This window comes from Amia ocellicauda, chromosome 12, assembly GCF_036373705.1.
Source record: "Amia ocellicauda isolate fAmiCal2 chromosome 12, fAmiCal2.hap1, whole genome shotgun sequence".
NCBI classification, from domain to species: domain Eukaryota; kingdom Metazoa; phylum Chordata; class Actinopteri; order Amiiformes; family Amiidae; genus Amia; species Amia ocellicauda.
This window is the reverse complement of record NC_089861.1, coordinates 38319845-38331542: the sequence shown is the minus strand read 5'-3', so window position 1 is coordinate 38331542 and position 11698 is coordinate 38319845. Positions and strand designations below refer to the sequence as shown.

The 11698-nt window shown below is 41.2% G+C and overlaps 1 non-coding gene across 1 annotated transcript; it reads right to left on the bottom strand.

Moving 5' to 3' along the window:
• Positions 1–11237: 11237 nt before the first annotated feature.
• On the bottom strand, positions 11238–11311 carry trnai-aau (transfer RNA isoleucine (anticodon AAU)). Its single transcript has one exon. It is a non-coding gene; the product is annotated as a tRNA-Ile (tRNA).
• Between the last annotated feature and the right edge of the window lie 387 nt (positions 11312–11698).

The following is an 11698-nucleotide window of genomic DNA, read 5'->3' as shown; positions in this document are numbered from 1 at the left end:
ACACACACAAACATATATATATATATCTTGTTAGGTTTTATTTATCAATAGACACTAAAGACATGCACACCACTTTTCTTAGAGAGACACAGTGAAGCACTATTTGTGAATACTCATATGTAATAAAATATGTATATATGATTTGTTTGTGCTCAAATGTATAGAATTAATAAAATACACACACACACACACACACAATGGTAACTTTTATTGTGACAAAGAAGCATTTTACAACATGGAACATAGTCAGAAGTAGAAAAAGATACTCCATGAAATGTTGTATAGATACTTGTAATCATTAATTTCTGGTTCACAACACCAACATTGGACAGAAAGAAACACTGACCTGTACGGAGTAATGTCATTTCCAGCATATTCCATATATATTCTATTCAGTCTTTCACTCTTGGCTTCTTTTTCAAAGTTATATCAGGTTCTGGCGACAAAGTACATCAGGTATCTATTGTAAATAAAGTGAGAAACACTTAAGTTTCTATTCCTTTGGAAATACCTTATTTTTCAAACCTACAAATACATGGTGACAACTGCAAGCATGACACACATACAAAACACAGAAATAGGGACCACATTGCAAGGATATAATAAGCACAAATGGTATTTTACTGCAAATTTTAAGTTTTGTAAAATTATTTATATAACTTCTAGGAGTAATCTGCAAACTACATAGTGAAAATGCAATCAGTCTTCAGGAAACACACACAGCAGACTGAAATAAGCACAACGTCATATTTATATGAACCAAAACTGCATTCTACTAAACCCTGAAACTCTGAAAAATCACTACAAACTCTATGTTTTGTAAAATGGCTTATTTCACAGACACAGAAACAAATAGGCTCACCCTCAACATATTCCAACACTTACAAAAATTATGATGTAAACTTAAAGGTTTACCAGTAGTACAGGGGTATTATTAATCTATTCATGCAACTTTTAGACACTTGTCTAATACAGAGCTAACAACTGCATTGATAGAGGGTAGCAGGGCTTTGACAATGCTGTGCGGTGGGGTTTAAAATGACTTTGTAGGCCAGGCCTTCAAAACCTTACCCCATTTTAAACATTGTCAAATTAGCCTCCAACCCCTAAAATACTAAGACATGTTTTTTGTATCATATGTATCATGTTGTATTACTATGTACATTAATGTGGTTTATAATTTTGATTTAATTTGACATAATTTTATCATATTTTTAATTACAAATTCATATATATAAATAACAAATACTTTATAATAATAGTAATAATAATGCAAAAACATATTAAGCAATCATATTTTTACTTACAAAATAATATATATAAAATAACAATATCGGGCGTGGTATTGACGGTATGGAGAGACCCCGTTCCTCCTCCTCCTGTCCCCGCTGCTGTGCCACGTGTGGCCACCGCATGCTACCGGCTTGGAGTGGTGACGTGATCTGCCCCCTCTGTCAGTGACCGGACCCGCGGGGTCCTAGTCACGTCCTGAAAGACGGGGCGAGATGCTGCACCAGGATGGACCAGATCTGTGCCCTACTGGCTGCTCAAGGTTTATTTAGCCGCCCTCTCCTCATGTCATGTCAGGATTGATGGCGAGCCTCCGGGCCCTCATTTTTTAGCAGCGCAGTTTCTGAAAGGTGCACGTAGGCAGAGGCCTACCCGCGCTCCTTCTTTGCCCGCATGGCGCCTTGATGTAGTGCTGGACGCGCTTTCTAAGGCCCCATTTGAGCCCTTGCAGTTATATGACTTAAGGTTTGCGTCACTGAAGACGACGTTTTTGCTGGCAATCACGTCAGCGAGTTACATCCCCTGTCTGTTCACCCTGTGTGTGTCCGTTTAGCAGGAGATGGTTCCAGGGTAACACTTTGACCTAATCCTGCATTCCTCCCGAAGGTGCTGTCTCCTTTCCAATCAACAGGCCTATTGAGTTGATGGCTTTCCATCCTCCACCCTTCTCTTCGGAGGAGGAGAGTAGGCTACACCTGTTGTGCCTGCTGCGTGCTCTCAGGTGCTATTTGCAGCGCACCAAGGACATTCGATGTTCGGACCAATTGTTTGTGGCCGGGCGCTTTCAAAGCAGCGCCTCTCGCACTGGATTGTGGACACCATTACCACGGCTTATGAGTCAACTGGAGCCCCAGTGCCTGAACACCTTTTGGCCTACTCGACTCAAGGTGTAGCCACGTCGTGGGCCCTTTTTCCAAGGCGCCCCACTGGCAGACATCTGTGCGGCTGCGAGTTGGGTCTCGCCGCACACCTTTGTTCGGTTCTACAGGCTGGACGTGACGGGCCCAGTTCCTTCTATTGGGAATCCGGTGTTGGCTTCAGCTGAGTCGCAGTAGCCTGTTAGGCACTGGCTCCTGGCTTTTCTATCCCTGTCTGCCCCTGTTGAGCATGCTTGGGAAAAGCAATGCAGAACCGTTATCCCTTCCTACCGGACTGTGACTTGTATACAGTTTATTCTATAGGTGGGAGTGCATGTGTTTTTTACACGTGTACCCCGCCATTGTACATAGTTCCTTTGTCAGCAGGCCTTGGCCCCTCCCTAGCTATACTAGCTGTGCTGAGGGCCACTGCTGCTGTATTCAGCAGTAGGCTTTGAGTTTGCTCTTGTGCCCCGCTGTGTATATAGTTCATTTATTGACATCAGTAGAGCATCTGTTGCCGCTAGCTGCCGCAGTGGGTATCCTGCTCCTGTGTCTTGTGTGTGGTGCATGAACTGGCTCCTGTGCCCCGCAGTGTATATAGTTCTTTAGAATATACAGTTGAGCTTGTCCGCTCCTTATTAAGTTTAGCATGGACAACTGCTCCTGTTGTTAGCGAGGGCACTCGTGCTTCGCTATGTATATAGTTCCTTTGCCAGCAGTCTGTGGCCCCGCCCTAGCTATGCTAGTGCTGAGGCCACTGCTGCGGTGTCCAGCGGAAGGCACTTGAGTTGGTTCTTGTTGGTCCACTGTGTATATAGTTCCATTATTCATAATTGAACTATCCAGCAGTGGCTATCTACTCTGGTTAGCCCGCTGTATGTTGAGCACGGGCTCAACGGACTGCGACCTGTGCTATTACTAGGCTTCATGGTAGGCACAAGGTCTTGCTGCCTGTGGATACACCATTGCTTATTTCTTCCCAGTTCAGCGTGACTGTGGTCTTCGCGTCTGAGCAGCCCAGATGTGGCCCAAGGGGCCCTTGTGGTTCTATCATAGAGTTGGTACGGCTCCTAGTAGGTTCGCCTCGGGGCAGGCTCTCTTACCAGCTCGCTGCCTCCTCCCTTGCGACGGTTTGGTTATACTGTAACACCTCCCCCTTGGATAACGATAGGTTGCGTATGAAACCCCGGTTATCTGAGAAAAGAAGCACTGCCCAAGGGTTGCAAGCTCGTGCGGGAGTTCAAGCTCTCGGCAAAAAGAGGAAGTCCTTGTGCAGACGTCACCTTTTGTACAAACAGGAAGTGGAAGGGTCCTGTTTGAGTGACGGGCACAAGGGCCAATGGCAGCTTTGATAGACAAAAGTCTTCGATGCGTTCCAGCGATGCACGCTGAAAACCCCTCCCCCTTGGGCAGTCCTTTTTTCTCAGAAAACCGGGGTTGCATTTGCAACCTGTCGTTCTTTGTCTATGGTTAAATCCCTCTCACTTTGTAACTTTTACTAGTAAGTCAAATTGAGATTTTAAAAGTTGGTATATGTGAGACAGAGCCAAGAAGGTTGAATTCAGACTGTAGGTTGTTTATGTACATGGGTAAATTACTTTTGCTAGCCTAGTATAGTACTATATACCAATGCTTTATTGTCCTTCAGGCTAAATCATTTTGTATACCAAACAATGGTGAGTGACATATTCTGAGTAATGTACTTAAACTAGTGCTAATCATGCTCTGAAACCAACCCATAGAGAACAAGGTGAAATCTGGATTAATGGCAAAGCACAGCCATAAACTGTCAACATAATCAAGCCCAGGTAGAAATATAGATGTCTAATTATTTTGAGCACTAATCTTATATTTCATAAAGAAAAGCATTTAATTCTTAGCAATTGTTAGGTGTATGCTGTACGTATTCCAGTTAGTTCACTGTAATGACAGAAATGAGAAGTTCATTTCTTTAGCACACTCACAGAAAACCATTTATTTTTAAACAGTTACTAGATAGCCAGTTTAGGCCTTCATCTTAGTTATTTCTAATAGCAAGAGTGCTTAAAATTATTAATTGAATTATATATCTTTGTTCCCCCTTTTTCTTACTGCTCTCATAAAATAACATTTTATTCAAGCAATAACAGGGTAGCCTAAATATACAACATATCTTAAAGTACAAGGCATCTGAAAGCTGTGTATGGTCTCAATGCATTTGATGCGGAGGATTAATTCAACTGAAAATGGTCAAAACTGTGGACTTTTATTGAATGTTAAATTTGACAGTGTTCTCTCTTAAGGACCTGTTGCCTGTGGGACGTTGCTGCTTTGGTTGTGTCCAGTGCCATTTCAGATAAGAGAGGCTCTGCAGGACAAGCAGGACAGAAACCCGTCTCACAGACACTCTGCCTGCTCTGCATCTCCATTTCCCCTCTCCACCGCACACAGCTGAACGTTATTCTGAATCTTACACAGAGCGCTCAGCTTCTGACACTGATGGCAACATGGGGCCTGGCTCCGAGCCTGAGGAAAACCATGAGGTAATTCAAACTTATTTAATTTCTATACTGTGAAATGTCAGATTGAAAGTGGTTTCTGTTCTTAATGTTTGTATTGTTTATGTATTTCATGTATTTTTGTACAGTTTTGTGTTGACGAGTCCTACATCAACATGAATGTGAATTTCAATGTGAAGAGCACGTGTCATGCTCTGTAATGCAAGGGAGCAATGAGGGGCTGTAGAGACAGACTCATAAGAGTAGCAGATTTAACACTTTTTTATGAACTACTAATTTGTTCTATTTTAATAGAATATGAAATGTAGTAGAAAGTTGTATCAGATCAGACCACTGGACAGAAACACCCCACCAAGACTGAGTTTTCATGTTTCTGCACATGTCACCTACAAACTGTTGACAGAGTGGATGAGGGTCTACAGCAGAGGTTCCCCATCCTGAGGTTGTGACAAAGTCAGGGTGAGTTTTGTTTAATATGTTTTTTAATTATTATTATTATTATTATTATTATTATTATTATTATTATTATTAAATTATTATATTCTTATTTTATATATATTATTTTGTAAGTAAAAATATGATTGCTTAATATGTTTTTGCATTATTATTATTATTATTATAAAGTATTTGTTATTTAAATATATGAATTTGCAATTAAAAATATGATAAAATTATGTCAAATTAAATCAAAATTATAAACCACATTAATGTACATAGTAATACAACACGATACATATGATACAAAAAACATGTCTTAGTATTTTAGGGGTTGGAGGCTAATTTGAAAATTTTAAATGGGGTAAGGTTTTGAAGCCCTGGCCTACAAAGTCATTTTAAACCCCACTGCACAGCATTGTCAAAGCCCTGCTACCCGCTATCAATGCAGTTGTTAGCTCTGTATTAGACAAGTGTCTAAAAGTTGCATGAATAGATTAATAATACCCCTGTACTACTGGTAAACCTTTAAGTTTACATCATAATTTTTGTAAGTGTTGGAATATGTTGAGGGTGAGCCTATTTGTTTCTGTGTCTGTGAAATAAGCCATTTTACAAAACATAGAGTTTGTAGTGATTTTTCAGAGTTTCAGGGTTTAGTAGAATGCAGTTTTGGTTCATATAAATATGACGTTGTGCTTATTTCAGTCTGCTGTGTGTGTTTCCTGAAGACTGATTGCATTTTCACTATGTAGTTTGCAGATTACTCCTAGAAGTTACATAAATAATTTTACAAAACTTAAAATTTGCAGTAAAATACCATTTGTGCTTATTATATCCTTGCAATGTGGTCCCTATTTCTGTGTTTTGTATGTGTGTCATGCTTGCAGTTGTCACCATGTATTTGTAGGTTTGAAAAATAAGGTATTTCCAAAGGAATAGAAACTTAAGTGTTTCTCACTTTATTTACAATAGATACCTGATGTACTTTGTCGCCAGAACCTGGTATAACTTTGAAAAAGAAGCCAAGAGTGAAAGACTGAATAGAATATATATGGAATATGCTGGAAATGACATTACTCCGTACAGGTCAGTGTTTCTTTCTGTCCAATGTTGGTGTTGTGAACCAGAAATTAATGATTACAAGTATCTATACAACATTTCATGGAGTATCTTTTTCTACTTCTGACTATGTTCCATGTTGTAAAATGCTTGTTTGTCACAATAAAAGTCACCATTGTGTGTGTGTGTGTGTGTGTGTGTGTGTGTATTTTATTAATTCTATACATTTGAGCACAAACAAATCATATATACATATTTTATTACATACGAGTATTCACAAATAGTGCTTCACTGTGTCTCTCTAAGAAAAGTGGTGTGCATGTCTTTAGTGTCTATTGATAAATAAAACCTAACAAGATATATATATGTTTGTGTGTGTGTGTGTAATGGAATGAAATGCAGTATATTCTTAAATATAATACATGTTAAGGCTACGTTTGAGCATTCACTAATGTAACAAATATAATAAGTACAGTGCTGGTCAAAATGAACAGATATATTTCTATACATTTCACTGTTGTTCTCTATTGTCTATTGATAAATATAAACTAAAGAGATATAGGTATGTGTGTTTATCTGTGTTTGCTTAAATATATATGTAATGACATGCAATATATGTAAGTCTATACATTTCATAATTGATTTTTTCTTAACTTTTTATTTTGCAAACACAGTATCATCCTAAGACTAATCATTAAACATATAAACTAAAAACACATGTGGGTTCAAATCCCACTCTGGGTAAATATTCATTTTTTTTTTTTAAATTTAATAAAACAGTATCATAAAACAATATAACTTTAAATATATATATGTATTTAAAACTTTTCTTATTCTCTTTATATTTACTTAAACAGTATCATAAAACAATATAACATAAAATATATTAAACTTTTATTTTCTTATTTTTTAATTTACCAACACAGTATCATAAAACAATATAACCTTAAAAACACAGTTTAAAAACATTTAAAACTTTTCTTATTCTCTTTATATTTACTTAAACAGTATCATAAAACAATATAACATAAAATATATTAAACTTTTATTTTCTTATTTTTTAATTTACCAACACAGTATCATAAAACAATATAACCTTAAACATTACACCAGCAGTGTGAGGTGCCCTTGGACATTCACCATGATGGATGTCACCCTAACAAAATGGCTACCATCTTACCAGATGACCTATGACCTTACAAATGGCCGATATCAGCCAAAATGGCTGATATCATCCAAGATGGCTGACAAGGGAGGGTCAAATGGTAACCCAGGGGGGTGCTGGGAAGGAGAGAGGAGTTCCGGTTCAATGGTACATAAGGAGGGAGGGTCAAAGGGTAACCCAGGGGGGTGCTGGGAAGGAGAGTGGAGTTCCAGTTCAAAGGTACATAGGGAGGGCGGGACTTCCGGCTGTCAAAATAAGTGATGCTGCCATCTATACTACTCACAGACACAGTTAGCCACAGCCACGGCTTCTTCCTATTCTCGTCAGTGTTCCAGATTCGATGTTTTTTTTCTTCAGTGACGTTGTAAACACGCACGTGGGGAGCACATCAAAACCCAGTTTTGTGATTCAGTTACAGCAACAACTGACACAGCGGAGCAGTAGGGGTTGTAGCATTTTTTGGTCCAAGGTCTGGACCACAGCGACTGAGTGGTCCGGACCTCGGCACTGTGGTCCACGGAGTGGTCTCGATCACGTAACGCAAATTGGGATGGGTTTTTGTTTAGTTTTTTTGGACACACCGTATAAAACCCATTTACTGTCAAATATATTATCGACATATCCAAACTACAAACATAATGATCATAAATGTACAATATTAATAGTATAATTCTCATTTGTAACATAGCCGATAGCTGATTTCTTTTTTAATCTTATCTATCAGACAATTTGTAGGAAGCTGTGCTAACGTTACTCTGAAAAATGCGCTTACATTGAGCAACTTTGTCATTCTGAATGAAATTGATCAAGTTATAAATTTTTCCTCATCATGACTGAAGAGAAAAGATAGCTTATTTAGAATCTTATCTTTAATTTAAATCAAGTTTTTTGGTTAAACCATATCTTCCTTATTTTATCACTGTGAGTTCTAGCAACATTAAAAACAAAAGCATAGGTTGTTTTGTTTATGTATGGTTAACATTGTAATAGTTTTTTAGGTATTTTAAAGAGAGATTATAAGAGATGTATTAACGTATTGATCATCTGATGCCCTTTGTCTTTTCTTGAAGGATAATGTCATTATGAAGAAGATAAAACTTTTTTTTTTTAAACACCTCCCCCCACCAGGATTTGGGTCGCCTCCGCACTGTTTCTGCTGAAACAAAAAAACAAGTGTCAATCTCTGCAGGAATCTACTCCGGCTCCCCCTTCTGGTGATGAAGAGGAACCCGAGTCCAAGATGCTTCCAACCAGCCCTCAGGCGCTCCCTTCGGCTGTAGGTCACGCTCCAGGGGGCCGGGGGAGTTAAGAGGGTGTCACTGGACGGGGACGACAAACGCCTCCAGTGACAGACGGACGCACACAGAGAGAGAAAGAGACAGAGAAAGAGAGTTGCACTTCCTCCTGCAATGCAATAAATATGCCCAAAATAAGGGACACATTCCTTAACAAAATAATTAATGCCACCCTACCTTTGACAAAACTGAGAAAAAATAAAAATGGTCAGTCCTCCTGGAGGAGGGACACACAGCCTCCCTGGCTGCCCAATATGTCACCGCCTGCCACAGCCTGAGGGGCACAGTGACACATGAGCACCAGCTGTAAATAAAATGTAAATACTCATTTGTAATGCATGTCATTGTATTTCCAAAAAGGAATCTGTAAACACTAAACCTATTTTCTTTAGTTCTATGTATTAAAGATCATTTATAGTTTATTACATTTTGTTTTTCTGTACTTTTATACATCTTATTGTGATTTTGGCAGGACGCTGTCTGTCACGGCATGGCTGCTGCTGACGCACACTAATTAGGTGCTCATGTGTTGCAGCCGTGTTGTCCGCTGCTTCGCAGACAGCTTGTGAGCTCACGGCTGCAGGCAATGAGCACTGAGGCGACTGTGACGTCATTGGCAGGTGTGCTTCATCTATTTAATCCCTCTCCTTCCCCGAGGGAGACTTTATTGTGACTGCCCGGAGCACCCTGTTTGTGTGGATGTTTTGTGTGCTGGTTTTGCCTTGTTTTCCCCTTTTTGTGTTTTTTTCTGTTGGACTATTGTGAACCCCAATAAAGCTCGGACACCGCCGGAACCCGAGACTCTCTCCGTTTATTGTGTCCGGCATTTACATTTGGTGGCCAATGTGGGGAAGCTTTGTGACATACTTACCCTGAATTCTGTACCTGGAAGGACAGCTATGGAGGCGTCTCCAGTGGAACAGTTGTTGGCCCCAGTGGTGAAGCTGCAGGCTCAAAAACAACAAACTCTCGAGACGCTTGTCCAGCAACTTCAAGTACCAGCTCCTGCACCTAACCCTGCTGTGGCTGCAGCAAACCCGGCTTGGGAAGGTCTGCAGATTCCAAAGATGGGACCGGAGGACGACCCAGAGGCTTTCTTCATCATCTTTGAACGTACTGCCCGGTGTTGTGGCTGCTCTGAATTTCTGTCCAATATTAAAGATCCTAGGCTCTCATTGTCTGATTTGGCTGGGGCACAATTGGGACATGTCTCTGGGGACCGATCACCATTACTGACTGCAGGTGATGAGAGGGGCAGGGACAGCCTTCCCTCTGACTCCAGACGTGAAGCAGCCAACAGTACCCTGTTGGACCCAGGGGAAGGAACGAGTTCTGGGACTCACCTCCTCTCTCCTTCTTCCAGTGGAAGGCCCGACACTGGATCCCGCCTTCAACCGGGTTTCCGATTTCGCTATGGACCAGACACAGGATGATGCCCTGGGACGTATATATGACCAGGTCAGAGTTGTTGATGGTTGCATAGTGAATACACAGTGGGCACTTTGTGTTTCTCTCCAAACCAGCAGCCAAACCGGTCATGCTGGATGATGTTGCAGACAGAATAACATTAACCACGGTGCCTCCAGACTCTTTCACGAATACCAATCGAGCTGCACGGTGCTGGGCTGTGAGCACAGGTCCCACTAGAGGATGACGGGCCCTCATGCCACCCTCATAGAGTCTGTTTCTGACAGTTTAGTCAGAAACATGCACACCAGTAGACCGCTGGAGGTCATTTTGGAGGGCTCAGGCAATGCTCCTCCTGTTCCTCCTCGCACAAAAAAGCAGATACTGGTCCTTCTGGTGCTTCTGATAGCACATATGGATGTGCCATACTGGAGGAGCTGGACTACCTGTGCAACCTGAATGGGCTGCAGGGAGCGCCTCATAATACCAGTAGTGACAAGGACACTAGCAAAAGGCAAAACTAGAGAAGAATCAGTCAGGAAGGATAAGGAGAGAGCAATCGTCTGTGGCCACCACCTGTAAAACCATTCCCTTTTTGGGGTTGTCTTGCTGTTGCCTCTCTCCGGTGCACCTGCTGTCACTTTCATTTGCACCAAAAAAGGAGACAGTGATTCACAACCGCTTAGGCTTCCTAACTGTACAGATTGATATGCCTGAAGTGTTATTGACTTGGTGTTATGCTGTGATGATTACGTGTTCTCTTATTTTTTTGAGAGGTGTATTATAGAAGATAGCCTTGAGAATGAGGCCACAGAATTGCGGGATTCCGTGACTTTCAACACTTATGCAACCGAGTCGAGGTGACCAACAGCTAAATGTCTGGTTGGCACCATGGCTTAGATGTGCCATTCATGAAACTTGCGTTGATTCTTGAAGCCACTGGCTTTGCTTCCCTCTCCAAGTCTGTGTAATAAGGAATTGGCAGGAGCCCACGAGTTGAAACAATCAGAGGACAGAATGCAAATGAATTGTTCTGAGAAAAGCAAAGCAGAGAAGTGACATTTTCCCATGTGCATGTAGATGGCCGACTTTGACATGGCTTGATGAAGTCTTGTGGATCCTACCACTGCTTAAGTGCACTACTACGCTTGCCTTCAGGGAGTTTCATCTCAAACTTTCAAAGAACAGGACTCATACTAGACGGACAAGCACCTTGGATTGGCCTTGGCCAATGTGGGGATCGAACCCAAGACCTTGGCATTATTAGCACCACGCTCTAACCAACTGAGCTAACCAGCCAGCAAAAGCAATCTCTCTGCCAGGCATTTGCTCATGTTTATGTAATATGGCTGCAAAATGCATTAAACAAGTGTGAAAAGAACACTTTTGCAATTGCTAGCACTGGTGATGCTATAAATCAATCTGTCAGAAGTGGGATTTGAATCCACGCCTCCATCTGGAGACCAGAAAACCCTTCTACACTCTTAATAAAGGAGGACTGGGAGGCGACCGCCCCCTCCCAGACCTCTGTGGTACAGCACATCCTGGACCTGAGAGATCGGCTATCGGCACTGGGGAAACTTGCACAGTCGCATCTCTTACAGGCCCAGGAGCGACAACAGCGCATGTACAACAGGAGAGCCCGGTTACGATCGTTCACCCAAGGACAAGGTACTGGTGTTATTC